General features: G+C 47.1%; 1 protein-coding gene across 1 annotated transcript in view; it reads left to right on the top strand.

Moving 5' to 3' along the window:
* The window catches only part of ZNF469 (zinc finger protein 469), a 361499-nt gene that overhangs the window by 100421 nt on the left and 236921 nt on the right, over positions 1-24157 (top strand). The window contains exon 4 of the mRNA XM_090063861.1: positions 4018-4133. The gene's annotated coding sequence lies outside the window, so the exon portion shown is untranslated. The remainder of the gene's footprint in view (positions 1-4017; positions 4134-24157) is intronic.

Below are 24157 nucleotides of genomic sequence, written 5' to 3'. Positions count from 1 at the left end.
AAATTACTCTTCCCTCTGTCAGTGTTAAGTCTACTGAGTGTGGTGCCAGTGAATTCGATGAAAAGTGAATGGAACGGGGTTTTGGCCTTGCTGAGCTTTAGCTTACAATGCGCCTTGCCGGTTTCACGGTGTATTTCCTAGAACATTTGTCTTCTACACGCATGCATACTCAGAGGTGGTCCTGGGCATGCCCATAAACTGCATCCAACTGGAGGACCTGGTGGCAACGTGGCAGGGCTACTCGTGTCAGGGTAGCTCCTATAAAATCCCGTAATGTTGCAACCTCCAGAGTAAGGCAAGTACAGGGCATCTCAAAACCCCAGCCCTCATTGCCTTGTGGGCACTTCTTGGTTGGAGAAGGTCAAGGGGGACATCATCCTGATGGAAAAGCACCCTTGTTGAGGCATTAGGCTGTCAGCACTGGTTCTTTTTTGTTGTTCTCTGGAAGAAGATGCAACGGTCAAGGCACTAAACATCTGGGCTCAGTCTGGCCTTTGGATTGTGTCTCGATGGTCTAACGGTGGGATGGGAGGTCTTGGGCAGCCTCCAGTCCTCCATACTCTTGCCTAGGTGCATTGCATTGAAGGTCCTAGTGTGCTGGTTGCATGACTCCCTACAAGTGGATTCATCAGGCACCTGACTAGACGTCTTATACATACACTATGATCCAGAGGATCAATGGTTGCCTACATCCGAAGAGAGAGAGAGAATTAGGATATCAGAAGGTGCATTAGAGACTTCCAACACATCTCATTTAATGGTTGATGAGAAAAAAGGAGTGCATTGCATTGATGCTGCAGTTGGTCCCCATTCTCTTGACTCAAAAGAATGCACTCGACCACATCTTTCTGCTCTTCTCCCAAAATCAGCATCTTTCTGTTGGCTACCTCCAGCACAGTTTGCCTTCTAATTTTGCTCTCCATGGAGCCACAATGTAGAGAAGAGAAGTTGGACTGCCCTGGAAACCTGTGGGCTGTATCATAACACAGGGCAGCTGATAGCACTTAAGGTCATTCGTCACCACAAATAACTCTTGTTTTTAATGGCTGCTCTCCGTAGCTCAGAAGGCAGAGAGCTTGATCACATCCCCTCAAGACCCTTTGCCAGTGGCAACAGTTTTAGGCTTTGGCGTCTTTCAGTTTGGCATTTAATGTAGTGCAGCTGCGGGGTTGGCCTGAACAGCGCTCAGTCAGGGCTCTGCATGATCAGGTCTTTTGAAGAAATCCTGCCCAGAGTTGCCAGGGGTCTCAGGCTCAGAGCACGAGCCAAAGCACTGCCATGATCCTCAAGAGGCAGCCACGGAGGGTGGTCTGGAAGTTGAGGAGCTTTTCATCCCTGTCCGCCTGCGGCGAAGACATGAAGAGTCTCGCTTTCCCAGAGGCACCGTGGGTTTGTGCGAACAGCAGGATGAAGGCAATGACCTTCTACGTGCTCTTTGCACGGAGAGGCTTTCTTAACCCTGCTGGAGACCACCAGCTCCTACCTCCCACGCAGCAGCTGCACAACGCTTGCACTTGCCCGCTCGTTGGGAGCTGTCCCCTGCCGCGGAGAGTCAGCCCGATGCTCTTCGTCCTCCGGATTCGGCGCAACTGGGGCCTGCGAAGGAGCCCCGTGGCCTGCAACTTCTCTTCTCTATCCCACACGCCGATTCTTCCACCTACTCTCCGAGGCTAAGGAGCGAGCAGGCTGCCAAGGTCAAAGACCCGTTAGTATCAGCTGGCAAACTCTGCTCTGCACGCCTATTTGCAAAGGGGGAGAAGGATGAAGGGGAGCCTGACAGGCTTTAATTGTTTTCTAGGGTTTTTTGTTGGTGGTGGTTTTTTTTAACTGTAATGGTTTTTCTCTGGCTTGCACTGGACACTTGCCGAAAGGTTGTGCTTGTTGTTTGTTTGTTGGTTCGAAGGAGGTAAGCCGGCAAGGGCCTTTTGTGCTCTTCGCCCTTGCAAATGCGTGTGTTTGAAGTTTAATTGAATTTAAAAATGCCTCTGAGGAGCTTCACTTTAGAGCAATCCATGTCTGTGTGCTTCCCCCTAGCCCCACCGTCTGATTTAATTAGATGTCTTCACTGGACAATTTACAGAAAAGAAAGGCAGAAAAGGAAATGTCTGGAAGTGTTTTAAACCAGATCGGACCACTATGTGATCTATTTCTTTTCTCTCAAAGCTCATTAAAATCTTTCCTGCCCTAATCCTCTTCCTGTGTCCCACACTGTAAAACAAAGGCCTTTAACCAGGATTATAGCTTGCAAACTGTAGCCACTAAACCTCTGAAATCAGTGAGTGTGCTTTATGCTGCTCACCTGAGATGCATTATGCTGATGAACCGTGCCAGTCCTTTTGGTCTCTGTGGCCCATGGTTGCATGTAAAGCCCCTCACAGCCATAAATGTCTGCACCACCGGGGCCTTAATGCCAGTACTATGCATGCAAAAGAGAAATCAAATACATGCCTGCAGCACTGTGTATGCAATCGCCTGTGAAAACCAGTTGTGTGCACAAAACTGCAGGCTCAGATTTAAAGCCCTTCATGATACATAGGTTTATGATCAGAGTCGCTATTTAGAAAAGTTTTCCGTACGTGTGTGATTATATAGTGTAATCAGAGGCGTGCCCTTAGCTCTAATGATAGTCCCGTCGCGGTGCCACTGCTGCACACCGATGGCTCCCAGGATTGTTTTCCGGGCTGTGGTAAGAGGTCTGAGATTTTGAGCTGCGGATGGATGAAAGATCTCATTTTAAAAGAGCCTCTCCCTTTGTGCAAACAATCCCAGGAAGAGACCACTTGACTGAGTTGAAAAGGCAAGAGAGGGATATAAAACGTGACCAAAGGGTATAATTCTCTTATGATGTGCTTGTTTTGTCAGTGTTAATAGGTGGGGGGGCCTTATGTATGCATAAGTCAATCCCAAAACATTAATTTCTTTATACATCGAGGTTTTCCCTGTGCACTGAATGCTTGTCACCAGATGCTACAATGATGGATATTTTAGACCTGTGTGCGGTGATTATACCACCGTACTAGGCTTTGACGATGCAAGCCAAAAATATAAGGCCAGGGTCCCTCTTCAGTTATACCCCTGTCAGACCTGTCATTTACCCCCCAAACATGGGAATTAGTTTATTTTCCAGCCATTGCAGTCTACCGCTCGACATCACACTATGGTGAGATCAGGCAGGAGCTATAAAGCGGTGATTAATGAGCTAGTGATTACTTCGCTGGTCTGGGACTTGGGAAACAAAGCTCATTGCCTTACTCTGTCACTGACTTTTCTTTTGGCTGCTCCTTAGCTTCTGTGTGCTGCCGTTTTCATCCATCAAATGGCTGTAATAGCATTGTCCTACTAAAAGGAGCGTGGTGAGGCTCCCAGGTACAGTTGTGACGTGTGGGGCAGATTAGCTCCTGTGAAAGACATAACCAGATTTCACGGATGGATAAGACCGGTCGCATCATGCTGGCTTAGTGAGATAAGTGCCTCTTCTCTTGCAAGCTGAGATTTGGCTGACCATGGTTGGGAAAGTTTGGACCTTTGAAAATGACTCGTTGATTTTTGTCTCTCCAGTGATATGACGCTGGTTGGGTCAGCAGTGAGTCAGATTAGCCCCAGAGGGGAGTGATTCAGATTGAAGAATCCCCCATCACTCTCCCCCCGTGGGAAAACCCTGGATTAGGTTACAGGGGTGAAGGTTGTAGCCGTGTTAGTCTAAGGACACAGGCAGATGAGGTTCTTCGGGTAAACTCATAGTTGGAAGAAAGTCTTCTTTGCAAGCTTTATACCTGAAAGCTTGCAAAGAAGAACTTTTTCCCACCTGTTTGAGTTGGTCTAATAAATTATATCAGATTTACCCAAAGAGCCTTGTCTGGATTAGGTTGGCATTTGCCAGCTTATTGCAAAATGACTTCTGTAGTTTCTAGGTAGAACTGGTGAAAACTTTTCACAGTTTCAGTGTTTTGCAATCATTTTTTCATGGTGTTTTTTTTTTTTTCTTGCTCTTTTTTTTTTTTTTTTTTTTTGGACCAGCTTCATCTTTCATGAACTCCTGCAAGGAGCTGGCATCCTCTGCCTGGAACGCCCCATCCCGTTAGCCCGCTGATCCTTCTGGGAAACACAGGAGTGGAAAGCGCTGACCTGGTGAGGTAAGTGACTTATCACCCACCTGTTGGGAGGGAGAGCATTTCAAAGTATTCACTGAGCAGTGCTGAGGAAGCTAGGTTTGGGAGTAGGTTTGAGTTCAATTACCTTCTCATTAAAAACCACACTCCAGAAAGATTTTTTTTTAAAAGGAAGATTAGGGAAGACGCATCCTGACTCCTTTCTAGTTCTAGTACTTTCATACTGCTTTGACTGTGGAGGAACAGTGCTGACCCACTACCATGGGAAAATCGACAATAGGAAATGGATCCCTGGTTTCCAGACCATTGCGTTAAGGAGATCCGGCACTACTGTTTGTAGTGTTCAAAGCTACCTGTGTCCTAAGGATGACACTCATCCCTGAATACTCCTGACCCAAAGCAAATAAGCTTCAATCTGATATTCCCCTTGGTTCTGGGATTTGTCAGGAAATCATGAAGTAATTAGGAGGCAGTTAAGTTTTTTTCCCCCTGCTTTTTTGATTGCTGTCTACATGGGCATGAATTGCAACTGGAGCTTGGTACTTCTTCATTACCCTGTATGGGCACCTGGCCAGCCCCAATCCCAACCCCAGAAGTCCTGTCCTGACACGGATCAGAAATGGGTCTTGCAGTGGGCACCGGTTACATTTTTTATTTGTTAGGAATCTGAAGGGGATTTTCCCAGCATGTTGCACTATCCAAATGATGGAAATTCAGGCAGTCTATATTGTGCTTAGGAGATACGTATGGAATAGGATTTGTGCTGACCTTCTGCTTCGGTGGGAATGTCACCCCGGCTGAATAAGACTGGACTCACAAGAGGGAAAACCCACATTTATCTGCTAATCCCATTACCACTCAGAGAATTCCCAAAACCCAGGGTGACTAATAGAGTCACTCTTGGGCAAGCTGAGTATTTTCATTTTTTGGTGAAACAAAGCTAATATGTAAAACCCCAGACTGCACCGTTTGACTTGAGTCATTAAAACCATTGCAATTCCACCCTGCTCTCCGGACTCAGACAACCGAGCCCCGCCGAGCTTTGCTGCAATGGGCATGCTGGAGCCACAGAAAGTCCCCATGTGAATTAACCTCAGGCTGGGTAAAACCAGCGTCGACGCATTTTGACTCATTGGCTGCATTGACCCCGCTAAGCCGAGGCGGCTAGCCCACATCATCCATGACACAACTCACTTTGGTTTCTGTAGGCTGACGGGACCAAGCGTCAGCTCTTCTGGACGTACCCAGGGCTCTTGGACAAAGTTGAGGGGAGCAGCAGCACACAGACACATCGACATGGTGTTATATTATAAATCACAAAGCCTGATGCTTACCTTGGTGCAAATGTATACTCTGATGACTTCCCATTTTGAAGGGCTGGCACAGTTGGTAAGGGGTGCCAGGGCTAGTTTCTTGCACGGGCATGAATTTTACCCTGGGTGTCGAATGCAGCGGCGTGCTCCTGGGCTGCGGTTCAAAGGCATTAGGGTCATTGCACTCTTTCGGGTGAAAACAGCGTGGAACATGAGGGAGAAGGGGAGGTTTTGTGTGCTGGCCACCGCAATTCAACCACTTGCTTTTGGAATCACTAAGTTGAGGCCCATGAGGAATTAGAAAAAAATCCAGGCAGTGCAAATCAAAGCTCCCGTGTGGACTTTGAGGGACCAGAGAATTTGTCAACGTTTGCACCTCTCAGGGTCTGAATTTCTCCAAGAAAAGTTGGTGCCTACCAAGGCTCCATTATAGGTGGGGCCCTGATGGCTTTGCTAGGTCTGTGGAGACGCAGGCATAAGCATCCTCTGAAGAAGAATATCCGAATACACGATCAAGGTCATAGACTACTTGTTTGAAAAGACTTTCTTTTAAACAGGAAACAATTTTCCATTTTGTCCCAGAAGGACCCCCTCGTCCCGCCTCCGTCTAGTGCAAGGTTCATTGTAGATCCAGATCTTTGTACTGGTGCAGGTGCTTGTGGCACCATCAGCAGTTGCAAGAGAAGCACACAGCTGGATCTGGCTGGGTTGGGTAAATGCAATGGCTGCTCGCTTGACTTCTAAAAGCGTCTTTTAATTGTAACGCAGTGAGCAGGGTTATACTCTTGACCAGCTAGTCTCACTTCTGTTAGAAGAGCAGAGCACCTAGTAGGCGACCTTGAAAGGAACACATTCATCATTGCACAAAAGAACGGGGTTTGAGTTTTATGGATAATTGTGTTTCATTTATTTATTTTTTAATGCAAAACTTAAAAATATGTTCGGTTGTCAATAGCTGAAGCCAACTGGAAAACATCTGCTTATTTTTTAATGTTTTTTTGTTCCTGAAAAAATCCTGCCAGCACCCTCCTCCCAATAAAACAACCCCTCTCCCCTGCCTGCTGCCCCCACACTTTTGTTTTGAAAAGTTTGAAACAGAAGATGTGGAAATTCCCTTAAATTATTCTGGGATTTTTCAACCTTTTTCTACTTCCCGTGGGATTTCATGCCTCTTCCGCAGCAGGAAGGATGTTGGGAGTTTCCACTTTCCCCCTTGTGTAGAGTAGCCATGTGCCACTTGGTCGCTTGTGACGGCATAGCCAAGCCTCAGATCTGCAAATGAGAACAATACAATTCCTTTTGCATGTGACACCATCTTCCCAGCTGTACTTTCGGGGTAAGGAGAGTTAAAGTGAAATGCATTTCCATGACTCAGTCTTAGACTCCTTGATGCCGTTGTTGCTATTACCGCCCAGTTAAAAATGAGCGTGTTCCCCCGGGGTGAAGTTTACCTCTTCACCGAGGGCCAGTACTGAGTGTTATGAGTTGGTTAATCTCCATCTTACGGCCCTTAAGAGGGAGTTAAGTGGTGCATAGGGGCCTGGGCTGCTCATGCTTAATGAAGCTTGTACTCTTTAAATCTGTCAAGTTCCTTTTTATTTACAGAGTTGTTTCATTATTATCATTATTTATTTAAAAAAAAAAAAAGATTTGGAGGCAAGCTGCCTTGCTTTGCTAAGTGCAGCTGTCTGGAGATTCGTGGTTGTACTAGGCACTGCAAAACTGCAGAGGGCACTACAAAATGCAAGATCTCTTATTTTTGTCGTGGGTCTTCCTGTTCATTAATTCTGGCGCTGGAAGGCACCTTGCTGGCATGATGTTATTTGTGAAGCTGGCAGAATAAGGGTGACCCCCGCGTTGAGATTGTAAACCACTTTCCAGCTGCCTTTCGCATTGGCTTTGGGCTTTGGAAAGGAAAATCCAGCATTGAATATGCCCATAAACGCTCTAGTCCTGGACCGGGGACGGTCTCCCCAGGTTGGATGCCAGAGGCAAGCTTATTTCCCATTTCTGACGGGACTCTCTCCTCATCCTTGATCTCGACAGCATTGGCCAAGCTCCTCGACTTGAAATCTCGTCCTCTCTTTGCTTCTGTGGCTGGGTCCTCCTCTGGTCTCTCTGGTTGCTGTGTCAGCACGTCTGTCCAAGGATCTTCCTCCATACTCCCCAGTCTCCTGTGTGTGGTCCCACGGGGGCCATCTTCCATGTTTTTCTTTCTCCCTTGTGTCCTTTGTCTGGGTAACACTCTCCATCCACACCAGCCTGACTACCATCTCCGTGCAAGTGACTCGTAGTCTTTCTGTCCCAAGTGAACTCTCACCCTGTCTCGGATGCATCTTTGCAGACATCTAAGCTCAATACAGCTGGAAATGAAGCCTGAAGTACCCACCCCGCTCCCTCTGTCCTTGACCATTGTGCTACTGTCACTCGGACCCATATCCCGGGCATCAACTTTGACAGCGACCTCGGTCTCGGTCCTCAGATCCGAGCTAAACCTTGCAGATTCTGTTATCACAAGGTGTCTAAGATACACCCTTTCCTTTCCAACCCAAATCATGATGCCTGCTGCCTCCTTTTCTCTGGCTTTGAAACAGGAAGCCTTGTCCCTCTTTAGTCCCCATGTAGTGCTCTTAATCAGTTCCTGAAAAACTGAGTGTTAAGTGAAACCGGAAGTGTCTGACGATCCAACAAGTGTTTTTAATGGCCCATGATGGCAATCGCAAGCATTACAACGAAACTCGCTGAGCGCTAAGTGAAATCAGGTATCAATTTTAAATGAGCGTTATAGGGAAACCGCGCTCAGCAGGGTTGCCCGTATGGCTGCAAAGGTAATTTTCCGAGCTCATCTCTTTCCTAGCCCATCTCGCTGCTGGCTCCTGCTTGACCATTGCTTCCAAGGTCCAGTCTTTCAAGACCCTTCATGTCATCTCTCATTCTGTTTTGAGAGGTCAGCTCCTGCCTCTGACTCGCATGGTCCAGCTCTTCTAGCATTTTCTAACAAGCTCTCTTGTGTTCTTTCCCCTCTTCTTCCCACTCCCTACAAGTTGCCTCTTAAAGTTTTGGAGACCTCCCCATGGATATCCACAAAATCACTTCCATATCCCGCTTCAAGACCTTCCTTAAAGCTATTCTTTGCCTACAAAGCACTTAGGTTGCTGCCGGACTGAAATCCCTGCCCTTCATCCTAACCGGTATTGTCTTGTCGGTTCTTTGTAGTCCCGCCGTCTCCATCTGTTCTGATTGTTATATTGTAATGTCTTTGGGGCAGGAGCATCTTTTGTTTTGGTTGCGTGCTATAGCACCTACTGCTGCAGCTCTGGTCCATGCTTGGCTGTCCTTGGCTGCCATTTCTGTGCTGCCTCCGAAGCAACACCCAGCTGTGTCTTGCCCAAACCTAAAACAAATACTAGACAAGCATATATCTCTTTACAAGCTGCGTGGTGTTTTTCTTTGATTGATAAAATGATTTTTTAAGATGTACATTCTTTACAATTGAAATGCAATGTGTCCAAAATAGATCGCGGGTGATATTATTTAGCCAGCAGGACTCCCTTGTCACAATCATCTTGTGCTCATCCAGTAGTCCTTGGGCAGACGCATGTGCTGTGCTGGAAGGGCACAAGCTTGGTAGTTATTCGGTCACACGTTTTGCAGGGTTAACCCGGGTATTTACATCTGAACTCCTGTTCTGCAGACTGGAAGCTCTGGCAAGATGAACAAAATAAACTCTTCATTTCAGCCTAATGGTTTCATACTGCTAAGTGTGCTTATTACTAAGGAGAGGCATAAAAAGCAGTGATGGGTGAACCTCCAGAGGTTGGTTTTTTTGGACAGGAACCTATTATTTTGGAGGCTTGCACAAACTTATACAAGCTGTCAGGCTCGTGTGTCTGCAGGTTTGGGCTGAGACTTGTGGACCACCTGGAGCTGCAGAGATTGGATCCAACTCTCAAAGTTTAGGTGGTGGTGGGATCCTGAATTTTAGGTTGGCCATGACTATTGGGCATGGACTCTTGATTATCTAAGCTTTTGCATGCCCTCAAATTGGCTTCTACATGTATGTTCAAATGCAAATAACCAAGGGAGAGAGGATGGGGGAAGATGGGGTGGAAGGGTTGGGGCAGTTGGAGCAGGGTCCCTGCTTTAATCCTGAGGCTGTCCCCCTCCTCCAGACAGACATCTCTGTGCATTTATCCAGAATAGCTCCAGCACTGCAGCATGCAATCCTGGATGTTAAAATACCTCCAGTTTCTTGGGTGGCTGGAGAGGCACATGAGTTGTAGCTCTGCTGAGCATAGAAGAAAGGCAGATGTGAAAACTGAATCCAGGTCCTGGCCTTGGATTTTGCATCCAGTATGAGGGTACTAAGACCAGGGGCCTCTGGTTTAAGCCCTGTCTCACTTAGAAATGGATGCTTACCCCAAGTTGGCTGTGGGAGAAGCCAATCTCATGGTTGAATAATGACTCCTGAGTCTTCATTGGGATCCTGTCTATGAAAGGCCAGAAGGAAGATCCTAGCACTTCTGTTTTCTTTTATTTAACCCCACTCTCAGGTTGTCTCCAAGGGGGATTTCTGAACGAGACTGTTGTCTATGTGCAGCTCAGACCCAGGAACTAATGATGCAGTTGCTGTTGTTTTGACCCATGGTGTCCTGCAAAACAGGGGATGCTTAAAACAAATTTTCCTCCTTCTCCGGTGCTTGAAAAATCATGTTACTGTAATCTCGAATGGTCTGATATTCTGTGCCTGTATTTATACTGTGGAGGACTGGGCTGGTGCCAGGCACTTATGCAAACAACTGACATATCACTTCTAACAGACAGAGAGATGACAAAGCTTTCTAGTGGTTTTTTCCGATGGCAAAGCTCCCAACAACAGCCTTCCTCATGGCGTTTTGTTTTGATGGTCGGAAACTTGCCAGCTCTACTGGCTCAGGTCACATCACAAGGCCACTGAGAGAGGGTTGGTTTTTTTTTAATTCCTTCCAAAACTCAGTTGACTAAGGCACTAGATGAGACCTCTGGGGACCACTTTTAATTCTGAATTGGTTCCCAGGCACATGGCTTTGATTTCCAAAGCTACCCATGGGAGTTGGGCCCATTAACTGTAATGAGACTTGAGCTTCCAAACCTTTCCGACAGCTTCAAGGAGCAGAATTATGCAACCTTTACATTCAGATGCAGATCTGAGCTTTTCAGCTCAGCCCCTTAGCTTATAAGAAGTCCCACCCATCAGGACAGCATCTCTTCTCCCATATTTTGGGCAAGATGGCAAAAATTCAACTGGAGTTTGAGCCAACAAAAAGGGGCTGTCCATGGGTTGGGCTCCCTGTGTGTGCAGGCTTTTCCAGTGGGGTGCTGGAGAACGTGGTCAGCGTCTCCAAGAAGTTACTGAAAACCCGAGAGCCTGTTGGGGCCTTTTGCACTAGGCATCTCTCAAGTGCATGCTTTTGGAAGCAGTCTGGGTGGGTTTGTGGCGGGCCAGTAGGGGGCGCTCCTGCGTTGAGCCGCCCACCTCCCTGCGCCCGCCCACCTTCCAGGCTCTGAATGCCTCCCTAGGGGCGCCTTATGTTTGGCCGACCCCTCTCCCGGAGCACACTCGCTAGTCTGGGGGTAACTTCGCTGCCACCACCCCGAGAAGGGACTGTCTCGGCCCTGTGTCCTCGGGTACTCGACCCAGTACAGGCACTTGGGGCACTTCCCCAAGTCAGGGGGCAAAAAGTAAAGTCTCCCTTAGTCCGCAGACCTAAGGGGTCTCTTAGGCATAATTTAGACCCACCCCTCAATAAGTCTCCCACACTGGTCACAAAGGAGAACTTTATTGGTTACAGGGGTAGGGTGAAAATAGGGTACAGGATTGAGAAATATCTTAGAAATCCTAAAGAGCAAACAGTGTGGCTGAGGTAGCCTTTTGATCACGCATCTGTGTTACTGCCAGCTAGATATCTAACCAGATTGAGTAGCTTACTCACAAGCATCTTCCAGAGGCAGGTGAAGTTTCCCTTTGGGGGCAGGCAGTTCCTTGCTCATGAGTTTTGGGGTGAGAGAGAGAGCTAGTTTCAGATGGTAAAGCTCCTCTGTGTCCCCCGCATGGCTGCTGCTTCACCTCATGGCCAAAGAGAGAGCCCGCCTCCTCCCCCCCCCTACTTATATAGCCCCTGTGACCTCATTCACCTGGTCCACTGGAGGCCAGCTCCGGTTGGCTGTCCGCCAACCAATTTGAAATACATCACCTGTTACCGGGCAGATTCCAGCTCCCCAGGTAGATGCCCCTCACCCAGGTGGCTGATGCCAGTCCCGTGGGCAGAGGGAGCAGGTTCCCCCCTCCCTCAGGACTGCAGCCAGCTCAGGTCACCTAAATAGACAGGCGAGGGTGGGGTCCCCTGTGTGCAGGGCCCACCCGAATCAAATGGTTGCAGCCCAGAGATTTTAGTCACAGTGTCACAGGGTGGAGATTTTTGGGGAGAAACCAAGGTGGCTTTCTGCCACAGGTTTACCTTGTGCAAAGGGGCTGGCACAGACCTGTATGTGTGTGTGTCAATCCCACCGATCCAGAGGGGATCATTTGTCATCGCTCCTGACTTGGGAGTCTTTTCGGCTCGAGTGGTGTCTGGTTCTCGTGGTTTTCACCAAGTTGGCAGCCGTCGTACTGAAGTCTTTGCACTGGGTTTCAGTGGAATTCAAAGGCTTCATAGGCTCAGTGCATGGCATGAGTTTTACCCCTGGGTAATAAGACTTTCCATTTCCCTGAAGGTTGGAGGCTTCCTTGAAAGCTGCTCCGAGGAGGAGTTGCAGAGTAAGCCTCTCTTAGTTGCGCTAAGGGACAGCCTGCCTTCTCAAGTGGCCTTTTCTAGACTCCATCCTCCCCTGGTGTTTATGAGACTACGTTATTCTGGCCTGTAAAACTAACTAATGCAGCAGACCTAGGCAGGCGGCTCGTGATGCCTCGTGTATTTCCAACCTATGAGTCAGTTAATGGAGAACATACACTTCAGCACTGGTGAAGCTGCTCTGCTAATTGAGTACTTGTGCATGTGCCTGGATGAGCGAACCACAACGGGGAGCGTGGATTGTTTGGGATTTTTTGTTTTGCTTTCTTCCTAACTGACTTTCAAATCGTTTATCATATTTGTGGTGGTCTGGAGGTTTGGGTGGAAAGGCATTCGAAAGCTGTGCATTCTGTTTTGATTCAAAAAGCCTCTCCAAGACACTTTCCCAGGCCTTTGCAGGGTCCCGTGGTACCATCCGTCAACACTTGATGCTGCCGTTGTTTTCCCCCGGTGCTCTGCGCTCGGCAAAGACTGATTGTGCCCTAGGACGCTTGGAAGAGCTCTTCTTGCTTCCAGTCGCGGGCTCTTGGAGGGGAAGATGCACGGCATGGCTTGCAGCTTAAAAACAAACTCTCCAAGCTGAGGTCTGCCAGGGTATTGAAGGGACAGGTTTTCCAGAGGCTAGTAAGGACTGGGGTACTCAGTAAAGCGATTCCCAACCCTGAAAAATCCCTTGTTCTCTGTCCTTCCCTTCGGTTTAACTGAGCCGTTTTACAGAGGGTCCAGTCCTGGTCTGAGAGCTATCCTAATGGGAGGCTTGAAAGGAGGAGGGGAAGCTCTTACTTTTTATTTTTAGTTGTATTGCTCAACTGATAACACTGTGTGTGTGGCTCCAATAGCTTTTGGAAGTCTTATAAACTGAGACTATAAATAAATTAAATAACTGAGGTCCGTTTGTGCTTTGAAACCTGTGTCTTGAAAATAGTTGTGCTGACAAGTGCATATTCCCAACAGGTTTTTGCTTTTGCTTTGCTTTGCTTTTCTTACCTCTCCTCGTGATTCAAGAGGCAACTCTTGTGAGACTCCTCTAAGCATTCACACATGCAGAGGGACACATTCTCAACCGGTGTAAATTAATGAGCACCCTAGTTTCGTAGTTCATAGTAGTAGGGTCGGAGGGACCTGAGCAGACCCCCTGCCCTGGGCAGCAATGAATGCACTATAGATGTGCACTGAGTTATACTTTCTGTTTCTTCAACTAAGCCCAGATCCATTTTTTGCTGACCGCTGCAGCAGTCACATCCAACCGGCTGCTTTCGATTATCTCTGCGAGCTTATTGAGAGGATGGGTGCTTCCCTTTGCTATCAGGGCTTGTAGTAGAGATTATCTCTTTTATTAGACCAACAAGATTTTTGCAAAAAATGGTCCCTGGCCCTTACTCCACTTTAGGAAAGAAGCAGGTGGTGTGGAGATAAGCGTTGCACAAGGCACCTGGGTGGTCAGACACAAAGCAGGGCAAAGTCCGTGTGAGTGCACATAAGGATTCCTATTTTAGTTTGCAAAGACACTGGAAAGTGCAGCTGGCTTTCTTAGAAGTCATAGGCAATTAGGGTTGGGAGGGACCTCAGGAGGCAGTCCTGCGCAAAGCAGGACCATCCCCAAGGAGATCATCCCAGCCCAGGTTTTGTCAAGCCGGGTCTTAAAAATGTCCAAGGATGGAGAGAGTCCACCATCTCTCTGGGTGACCCGTTCCAGTGTTTTACTACCCGCCTAGTGAGGAAGTTTTTCCTAATATCTAACCTAACTTCTAAATGAATATCTCGGTTGTACGCAGGTAGTGGCCTTGATCTTTTCCCCATTGACATAAATTCCCCAATGGCCTCAACGCACAGGACCGGGCCATCATCACCATCAAGTTATGTGAGCCTAAAAGGAAAATCATATGTAGGGTGATAATGAGAGAAACAGATCCATCCCAGGTGCAAAACTCGGCAGCCAAGCTGCTGTTCGCTCTAATTGCACAGACAGCTCAATTGACTAAGATGGGGGGGAGGGGGGGATTGCTTAAATATGAAGATCGGGGATTTTGCCTTTGCTGTTGTTTTAAAGGCAGCACTCGAGAAATCCTGGCTAGTGCTAGTGCCTTGGGTGAGTCAGGAGGGGATCCTCCCCGCAAGGGGAGCACGGGCACGCGGCTCGTGTCTCCAGTCTCAGCGCCCCGTGCAAGGGGAGGGCCACGCTGGCTCGTGTGCTGGTCTCCCAGCCTCGGGAGCGAGCTCAGGGACGTGACAGGTTGATTATTTATATTCAGCAGCGAGCGGCTTTGTTGAAAAGCATTTCATAAAGCTGCTGGTGCCTGGGATTGAGGAACCTTTCACGAGCCTGGTGTCCTGAACATCCCGTGAGGTTTCTAATATAACGGAGTACCTCCTCCCCTCCCCCTGCCCCGTGGGGAAATGTAGCTTGCAATGCAACAACATCTTTATTTTCTCACCAAACAGATTTGACATCTTGTGAATAGAGCATGTAATTGTACCCAATGCCTACCAGCTGCTGGGCTGACTCTGAAGGAGTCTTACCGAGATTGGGCTTACCCCTCAGTAGGACTTGACCTCTGTCAACGAGCCCCTTTCTTCTTTTTGGCCTCGGCATTCCCGTCTCTCTCTCAAGCCTCTGATGATGACGACGATGACAGTATGATCCAATGGTCACGGGATTGAATCGGGAGATTTGGGGCAGGAAATTTGGGTTCTATCTTTGTCTCTCTGTCTCTAGCCAGGTGGGTGACCTTAGCAAAGTCACTTCACCTTTTTGGAGCCTCAGTGTCTGTAAAATGGGGTTAATTCTCTGCCCTCTCCCCATCTTTGTGAAGTGATGTGAAATATATGACAGAAAAGCATTGGTATAACTATAAAAACACGGTTCCTCTGCTCCCCTCTTTTGGACTCTGCACTAGCTCAAACTCTGAGGTTAATCTACAAATGCAAAAGGCTTCAGTGGCTTCAAGGATTTTGAGATCAAGCTGTGTGTGGCATTTTTTCCTCCATTAAACTACTTTCCCCAGTCTACCCATTCATTAAAGCTTTCCAGTGGGAGCATCTGTGTCTCTCTCATTCTGTCCCCCTCTCTTGGGCTTTGACAGCTTCACTGAACCTGTGCTTGCTTTTCTGTTCTCAGCTCTCCGAGGCAGAGGTGCTGTGGGTCAGTTAGGATGTTTTACTCTTCCTATAACAGTGCAGGCCAGGTGAGCTGCAGCTTAGGCCCTGCACACTCCCCAAGTGCCATTGCAATCCCCTTCCCCTGCCCGATCTACCTGCCCCATCTGATGGTGTGTTCTGTGCTTTGTCCTGAATTTCCTGCATACCCCACACAAAAGCTTCCTGCACCACTTGTAACACACCTGCTGCATGTTGGTGACCCCTGTTATAAACCATTTATTTTTTGTGAGTGGAAATAATGGGTATAATAATAATACACAGCAGTTGCTTCCCCTTCCTCTAAAATGCAGCTGCTTATGAGGTGCAAAATGTAGTGGCAGTTTAACAGAGCACAATAACACTTTGCAAAATACTGGGCGAGTCTACAGGTATGCATTTACTGCGCTGTAACCCAAATTACAATGCAGTATGGGTGCATGTCCACATGTGCATGCCCATACTGTGCAGTAAATATGGTGACTTCTGCCTGCATCATGCCGGTATCAAATTTATGCCTGATTGGTTACTGCGCAGTAATGCACATGTAGATCCCTTACTGCACAGTAACACTGTGTGTGTGGACTGACTTGGGACTAACTTTAGTCCCAAGTCAATCCACACATGGCGCTAATGCACTTTAACGCCTGCACGTGTAGACACCAGCCTATTTCCACCTACTGCGCAGTAAATTTAAGGTGGTATAAATGCACGTGTAGATGTGCTCACCGAGGACAAAGAATTCTGAGCTGATTTCCGCGTGCTTTTACGTTCACTGTTGAAAGCTAACCATGTTTTCAGCGAGGCTATGGGAGAGAATCTGGATGTGTTGATCAATCTGCAGGACCTGTTTTATTTTTTGCAAGGTGACAGGTCTGTTCCTGCATGTAAAGTTCATGGAAATCTGTGGGTGTCTGTATAAGAGTAGTCAGGGGCTAATTCTGTGCAGCATAATGGACTTATACATTTTGCACTAAGGGCAGGATTTCAAGGGTATTTAGGCCCCTAAAAATACAAATAGGTATCCAGAGGGATTTTCAGAAGCACCTAGGTTCATAGATCAGTGAGAAAACCTGCTGTCTATATGTTTCAGCACCTAAGTACCTCTTTAGACTGCTCTTTAGCACCTAGTCCAAAGCATGTTGGCATCAAGCGAAAGATTCCCAGTGACTTGAATAGGTTTTAAATCAGGCCCTTCAGGACTGATTTTATTCTCCCAGAATATAACAGGAGCTCTTGTACTGGTGGCAGGATTGGACCCAATGGCATTTCCACTGAGCTGAGGGCTGGCTCATGCCACTGTCCTCAATATGCCCATGCTGTTGCTGGCATGTTCATCGGGTTAGCGCTGGACTCACAGAGAGCTTCTAAAATGATGCATGTCCTCAGCAAAAGAGATGGGCCGATTACCTCTGTGTGAGTTTTAGGTAGAAGTGACACCATTTTTGCAATCGGGAACTTGATGGTGTTTTTCACAGATCTGTCATGTTTAAATAGGTTTTGTTGGCTTGCATGCAACACACACACACATACATACACATTCATATATGTGTGTGTGTGTGTGTATGCATGTACGTGTATATGCGCGTGCAAACACACACACACACTGCAGTGATGAAGGACTGTTTTACTGCTCCACAAAAGCTCAGCTGCAGGCAGGTTCCTTTTTTTCCCCAGCATGAAATAAAATCACTTCAGCTGGTGCCATTCCAGGGCTGGTGAAAAACTGTAGGGCAAAGCAGAGCTCGCAGGCTTTGGACCTGGCATCAGACGATAAAGAAAGAAAAGAACAGCTCGGGAGCGAAGCATGTGGCTGCTCTTTTGCCTCGTTTGTATTGTCAGCCTGGTGATTTATACTGGATCAAATTCATTCCAGATTATGAGAGCAGATTAACATGGGTTGTTGGAACGGATCAGAGAGATATTAGACTCTAATATGTTTTCCTAAAGGTGTGGTGCGCCTACGGTTCACTGATCGACTGCTTTCCATGAGTAATGCGTTCTTGCCCTGACACTGATCTGCGGCAGAAACGATACTCACGGCAGGTTCAGAGTCGGATAAAGCTTTTCTGCTGCATCCTGTGCAATTCAAAAGCCTTATTTTTTAACTTAAGATATGCTCTTTTCCAGCCAAAGAGACCAACCACCTTTTTTTACAACTCTTCATTCGCCAAGGTTTTTATTTAAAAAAAAAAAAACCTGTTTCTACGAATAAGTTGCCAACCAAAACCATCCTACGCAGTGAGCCGGCTCCTGAGCTGCGCTGTTGAAGGGATACTTCAAAAAATGCCTCTGTAGTATAGTTTTCACCAGACCTGTAGCCTCAGCCAGTGACAGAAGTGTGTGAATAGAAGAGAAAGATGAAAATTTCCTTTGGCCTTTCCTGCAACTCTTAATGACATGAGTGTTTTTTAAGCCTGAGGCACGCTGGCAAGGAGCAGGGTGTTGGCTGAGAAATATGCAGCAATATATGCACACATCTCCACCTACACAGCGCCCATACAGCTGGCGCGGCACTCAATTCTCCAAAGCTCTCAACTGGGCACGAAGTTGACTCCGAAACTTTTCCTAAGCAAAACAACCCTCCCGAACAGCTTCATCCAGAAACAAATGTTTGGAGATCGAGGGTTTTGTCTCACATGCATTAGTCACCAGCACTCTCTGAGTCAGTCCCCCTGACGGCTCCACGAACATGACTTCATTGCTTTAGATGGAGACTTACTGATAGCTGAAACTTTCCCAAAAAGAAAAAGTAATGACAATGGAAGTCAAAAGAGTGGGAGTTGCACGTTTAGCCTGATTCAGGCAAAATAAGGAGTTGGATGAGAGATCTGCCCAGTGGGATGTGAGTGCTAGTATATCTCATTGTGTTAACAGCAGTCCTTAGAAAGGAGAAACACTATTATAGAGAGTTGAGTCATAAGACCCCCCAGATGGGTGGCTTATCTTTTTTTTTTATCAGTGAAGTCATACAGGACTTTGTCCTAGGAGTCATGCATGATAGTCCTTGATAGAAAGCAAGAACACCAGCTACTCTGAATAGCAGACTGCACACATGTTCAGCTGGGATCATGTGTAAGAACTTGCATTACAGCTATCAAGCTGCCAGCAGCCTTCTGAATATCCAAAGGTCTTCTAGTTTCTTCCAGCTTGCATGTCTGGACTCTTCTCTCTTCACCTTTTGTTGAGCTGGAAAATCAGAAGCTCCCTGTGCTGGTTTTTGCATGCGTTGCTAATCTACCTGCCGCAAGTGCAGTCTCCCTTGCTCTCAGGGGTGCACAATTCAGACTTCGTTAGGGTCACTTGCAAGGCACACGTCCCGGTGGAGGGAGGGGATCTGGGATGCCATCAGCATGCTTGCAAGAGAGGAACCAGATTGACCACACTTATGAGGACACAGGACTTGCTATTTTGCTTTTCAAAACTTTCTCCGTTTAATGAAAAATTCCAGCAGGCTTCTGGGATTGCTTTAGTTAGTTGAATGTAGCCTCTTGGGCTGTATGTTGTGTGTGTCTGCTGCAGATGATTTTTTTTTTTGGCTTGGTAATTTCTTTTAGAAATGGGTTGAGGTGGGCCAATTGCCATAACCCAGATCAGCATGCACTGAAGTGTCTCTCTCTAAAAGCCATCCTGCAAGATTCCCTTCCTCAACCTGGTTACACATGCCGAAGGATTTTAGTAGGAGCGTTGCCAGCAGATGGAGGGCAGTGATCCTTCCCCTCTATTCTGCACTGGTGAGGCCACATCTGCAGTCCTGTGTCCAGCTGTGGGTCCCCCACTGCAAAAAGGATGTGGACACATTGGAGAGAGTCCAGCAGAGAGCAACGAAAATGGTTGGGAGGCTGGGGGACAGGACTTGCAAGAAGAGGCTGAGGGAACTGGGCTTATTCAGTCTGCAGAAGAGAAGATGAAGGGGAGATTCAATTGCAAGCTTAAACTCCCTGCAGGGGGGCTGCAAAGAGGATGGAGCTGGGCTGTTCTCAGTGGGGGCAGATGGCAGAAGGAGCAATGGGCTCAAGTTGCAGCAAGGGTGGTTGAGGTTGGATATTAGGAAGAATTTTCTCACTCGGAGGGTAGTAAAGCACTGGAGCAAGTTACCCAGAGAGGTGGTGGGATCTCCATCCTTGGAGGTGTTTAAGACCCAGGTAGACAAAGCCTTGGTGGGATGATGTAGTTGGGGCTGGTCCTGCTTGGAGCAGGGGGTTGGACTGGATGTCACCTCCTGAGGTCCCTTCAACCCTCATTTTCTATGATTTCCATGATTCCATAAGGCTCAGATAACCCTAGCTTCAATGGGATAAGCAGGGAGCAAGATGAAGTGAAGAAGAAAGAGTAGCAAGTTTTTAATGCAATTCCCCAGGTGGATTGGAGAGCACTTACCATGATCACAAAACCACTCCTCATCACCCTTGGCTTCGAGACCAGGGACTGCACTATCCAGGGAACCTCACTGGCTCATTTGTTTTTCTTTTTAGAGCTGCTCTATAAGGTGTCCAGAGCAGTGCGTGGGAAGCTCGCTCTGTACCGATATGATGGACAAATGCAGAACTGTGCTTGCCATGGTTTGCAATCTCAAGATCTCATGCTGGGTCCAAACTTAGCAAAGAGAGAGAGAAAAAAGGAAAAGAAACAACATGAAAAAAATAATCAAGTGGGTGGGAAACAGATCTATGGAGTGGGTTTCTGTTTTGTGTCAGAAATGTAGATCTCATTCAGGGGCCTAGCCTAGGCATGATACAATCAGAAACATACACAGTTGTGAGCGAAGAATTACTGTTCAATTAAAGAATAATAAAAAAGTACAAACCAAATACAGTGCAACAGATGAGAGCATGTGGCTGCAAAGGGGACCCCAAGATAAACGTGCAGGAAGGCGCTGGTCCGATACATCCTTCTGGACAGCGTCAACACAGCCTACAAAGTGAAGCCAGATGCTGAGGCCGGTGTCCTGGCGGACGTCCCGGTGTGCGCCGAGCTAACTCTCTGCCCACCTGCGACTCCACCGAGCCGCTGTCCCGTTGTATCTCGCCTGCTCCTTGCGCAGACCCTTACGGCTGGCACGTCGCAGCTGTGCTGGGATTTCGGTTTTATGGGAGGCAAGGAAGGTTTTGAAGGTCAGCTGAGTCCAGCCGAGCTGTTTGCGTGTTTGGCGTGGAGTGGTGGCTTTTTGATAGTGCTAGCACATTTTTTCGATGTTAAAATTTATGTCGCATTCAAGACCTATCTGAATTGCAATGAGGAGAGCAATGTGAAGACTCTTTGTCCACTCTTTCATTTCCTTAAGCGTCCTTCCTTTGCTCTCAAGGCTTTCCTGTCCAAGAAACTGTTACTAAGAGTGGCCAACACTAGCTGCTTCCAAGGAAAAGCAAGAAGCCCTGTAGTGAAGAGTTATGGGACAGCCTGCCCTCAGGAACAATTTCCTCTTCGTGCCTCTCTTGTTTGAGGTTGGCTTGCACCCAGGACAGGAAGGGTTACATCCCTTTTCAGCATTTATTATTATAGCTTTTAATATTCTCACTATTCATATAAATGTCTCATCCTTTTTTGAGTCTTGCTGAACTCTTGGCCTCCGTGGTATGATGTGGCAGTAAGTTCCACAAGTGAGTTGTCAGGTTCACAGCAACCTGCTTTCGACTTTCCAGCTCCTGATGGTCCTGAATAACTTCTGGAAACGATTACGAGTCCATAGAGGAGTATTTTGATAGAAAATTTGAATGGCACCAGCGGTGTTGATGGGGCATGGCAAATTACTCGACGCTGTCTTTGGTCGCTAATTCGATAATTCTCACTCTTTAGTAAGATCCCTTGCATTGACAAGGTGAACATTTTCTTTCTGCGTTGCCCGATGTTCAAGAAAAAATGACACGCAGGCATCCTTGTGAGGAAGCTCTTTTTCAAGCTGTGAACTCTACCGTCTTACTGTTTGCGGCTATATCATGCAGGGGACTGGATTGGATGCTTCCTGTGTCCCTAATAATCATTATTGTTTCCCACGTTATATTGCTGTTGTGCCTCAAAATTGCACACGGGCCTCATTGTGTATGGGGAGTTCTGCAGCTCGCTCCTAAATGACAGTCTCCACCCCATGCGTCTTAAAATGTGCCTGGAAGCCCTGAACCAGCTCGATGCCCCGCTGCATTTGGAAAAGCATGCACCCACGGAAAGGGAGCATCTCTGCCCTGAACAGTTCACAGGCGAAACGGATAAGGGAGTGGAAAGGTAAAGGGGAAAGGCAGAAACAGAAGTCCACTGGTGGGAAGTGACTGTCCCAAGGTCAACGGGAAAACGGTGGCAGAGGGGAAAATTGAGTCCTTAGCACCACGCTGCTGTCATGGCCCATCCAAAGTGAAATCTCTTTTGTATTAAGGGGGAAAAAGGGGCTTTTCTTCATGTGACCTGTGGGGAATATACCTGGGTTCATTCTGCTCCAGCCTCAGCCTTGTGCAGCTACATAAGCTACCCCGTCTACGGTAAAGATGGAGCCCGCGATGCAATGGCAATGATCCACGTGACCACCGATAAAAAGGAGACTGTCTAGGAATCCCTTGCAAAAGACACATATGCTAACCATGCCTGGTGCCTGCCGTCCCATCTTATTTCCTGCCCTAAGGAGCATGCAGCAACTATTGACCTGACCGCTTCGACTGAGTATATTTAAACATATCGGGCCAAATTCCCCTCTTAGTTACACCACTGCAGCCCCCTTGAAGGCCTTGGAATTGTACCAGATGTTTTCAAGAGGGAGAGTTTGGCTGCTGTGCGTTCATTAGTCAAGAGCTGGCACACGCGCTGAAATGTGGTCATTAGCATTACTAATTCCATGATTAAAAAAAAATAAAATAAAATAATGGAAGGAGAGCTAATGTCAGCCTCCACTGTGCGCCGTTGCCAAGATGTTTCCTTAAAAGATAACAGATGCTCTGAGGATAAAAAGAAATTAACAATTTTGTGCAGTTCTTCATTTGTTTTAAAAACGGCTGTTATCATAAATACTGCCGGATCAGAGGCTCATTCATAACTGTGACTCAGTTATGCCAACAATCGAAAGGATTTATATATTTCCTGTCCTACTTCACTTGAGCCCACACAGCTGGGTCCCTGAGAACCAGCTTGTCCCAGGAATTGGGGGAGAGAAGAGCATTGCAGCGGCAGCCGCAGGTATGCAGGCCGTGTGGAGCTTAGCGGTCTGGCCCCGAATCGCGGGGCTCTTGATTCTGCGCACGTTTCTGCGCACCCAAAGCGATTTCTGGGCGTGCTGCCGTTCACAGACATGGGTAGTTTTAGGCGAAGCATTTAGGCAGAGCTAGAGAGCCAACTACCCTGGGATATGGGCAGCTCCCTCCTCTTTTTGGAGCCTCAAGAAGACGGAGACCTCATTACCCGTTTCAAGGGCGCAGAAAAGGATTCGTATGTGGGAGCTCAGTCTGCTGACCTGACATTGGGGTTCAAGGGCAAATTTGCAATGACCTGGAGATCCCTTATTCCCTCGTTGCCACAATACAGGACATTGGGGGAGTTTCCTCTTAGCTTCTCTCTCCCTGCCTTCCTCTGACCTAGGAGGGTTGGATTCGTAGTCTTTGTGGCATCCCATTCATAAGTCTCAGCTCCAGGCAATACCTGATCAGGGATAGGAGGATTGCACCTCATCTGTACTGTTTCTGCACAGAGACGCCTGGAAGAAATCATCCTTTGCTGGAAAGAGTTGGCAAGTAAAACCACCCCTAATCTCGTTACCATTTTTGATGACCCTTTGGTGTGGGAATGAAGCAAGATACTACGGATAATTTTACTCCCTTTGGGAGTTGCTTAAAATAAAGTTATGCAAACAAAGGGACATGTTTGCTGTTGATTCGTCCCAAAGTTTTAAATCTTGCTGATGGGCCTGGAATGGCAACACATTAAAATGCACCTCGTAGATTTGCTTGGCACCTGGTACTATGGAAAGCCAAATTCAAACCCCCTTTTCTCTGGAGACCAGAGTTGCCTTTCATGACAGGTGCTCTCTTCTTTATTATGTACCTGTCCGTGGATTCGATAGCGGCTTTTCCGAACCTGGGGACCAAATAAGAGATGGAAACAGGCATGATTTGGATCTTGACTGTCAGCAGATGCTATTAAAGTCCAACGCTTGCTTTAGAATAAGGAAAAATGGGTCAATTTTGTTTCAATATAAAAAATACGTTGCAAACGGAAAAGCCTCATTAAACACACCCAAACATTACTCAGTTTTGACTCAGCCCTTATTTAGACAAAATTCCCTGTGGGAATGGTTGTGATTTCACATAAGTTGGTGCAAAACAGGAGGAATCCCTTTGAAGGCATTGGAATGATACCAGCATGTCATTGGAAATGGCATCACTTTAGCCCCGCAGAAGATCTGGCCCGCTGATCTGATTTCATTGATCCTTTTACCACTATCATTTTCTAAAACTTGTGATTAGCGAATGAAGTTTTCCTCCAGTGAAAAATACCAACAGAAGTGCCTTTTTAAAAATTTTGTTGAATTTTTGGAGGGTTTTGTTGTGGCCAACCCCCAAATTGAAAGTCTGTAGGTTCTTAAGCGTCAAAATTGGAAATTTTTCAGCCAGTGGGTTTTTAATGTTTCTGCAACTGTCAGTGCTTGAAAAAAACAGATTATTTTTCTAATGATGTTCAATTACAAAGTTGTTTTCCATTTGGCAAAAAGCACTGAGAATTTGTTTTGTTTCCATCTGCTCGACTGTGTGGTTATCAAGTATTTCTGCTGTGGTAGAAGCTCCAAATCTGAGGT

Source organism: Crocodylus siamensis, chromosome 9, assembly GCF_052110815.1.
Source record: "Crocodylus siamensis isolate JL-2025a chromosome 9, ASM5211081v1, whole genome shotgun sequence".
Taxonomy (NCBI): Eukaryota; Metazoa; Chordata; order Crocodylia; family Crocodylidae; genus Crocodylus; species Crocodylus siamensis.
This window is presented reverse-complemented; position numbering and strand designations above follow the sequence as displayed.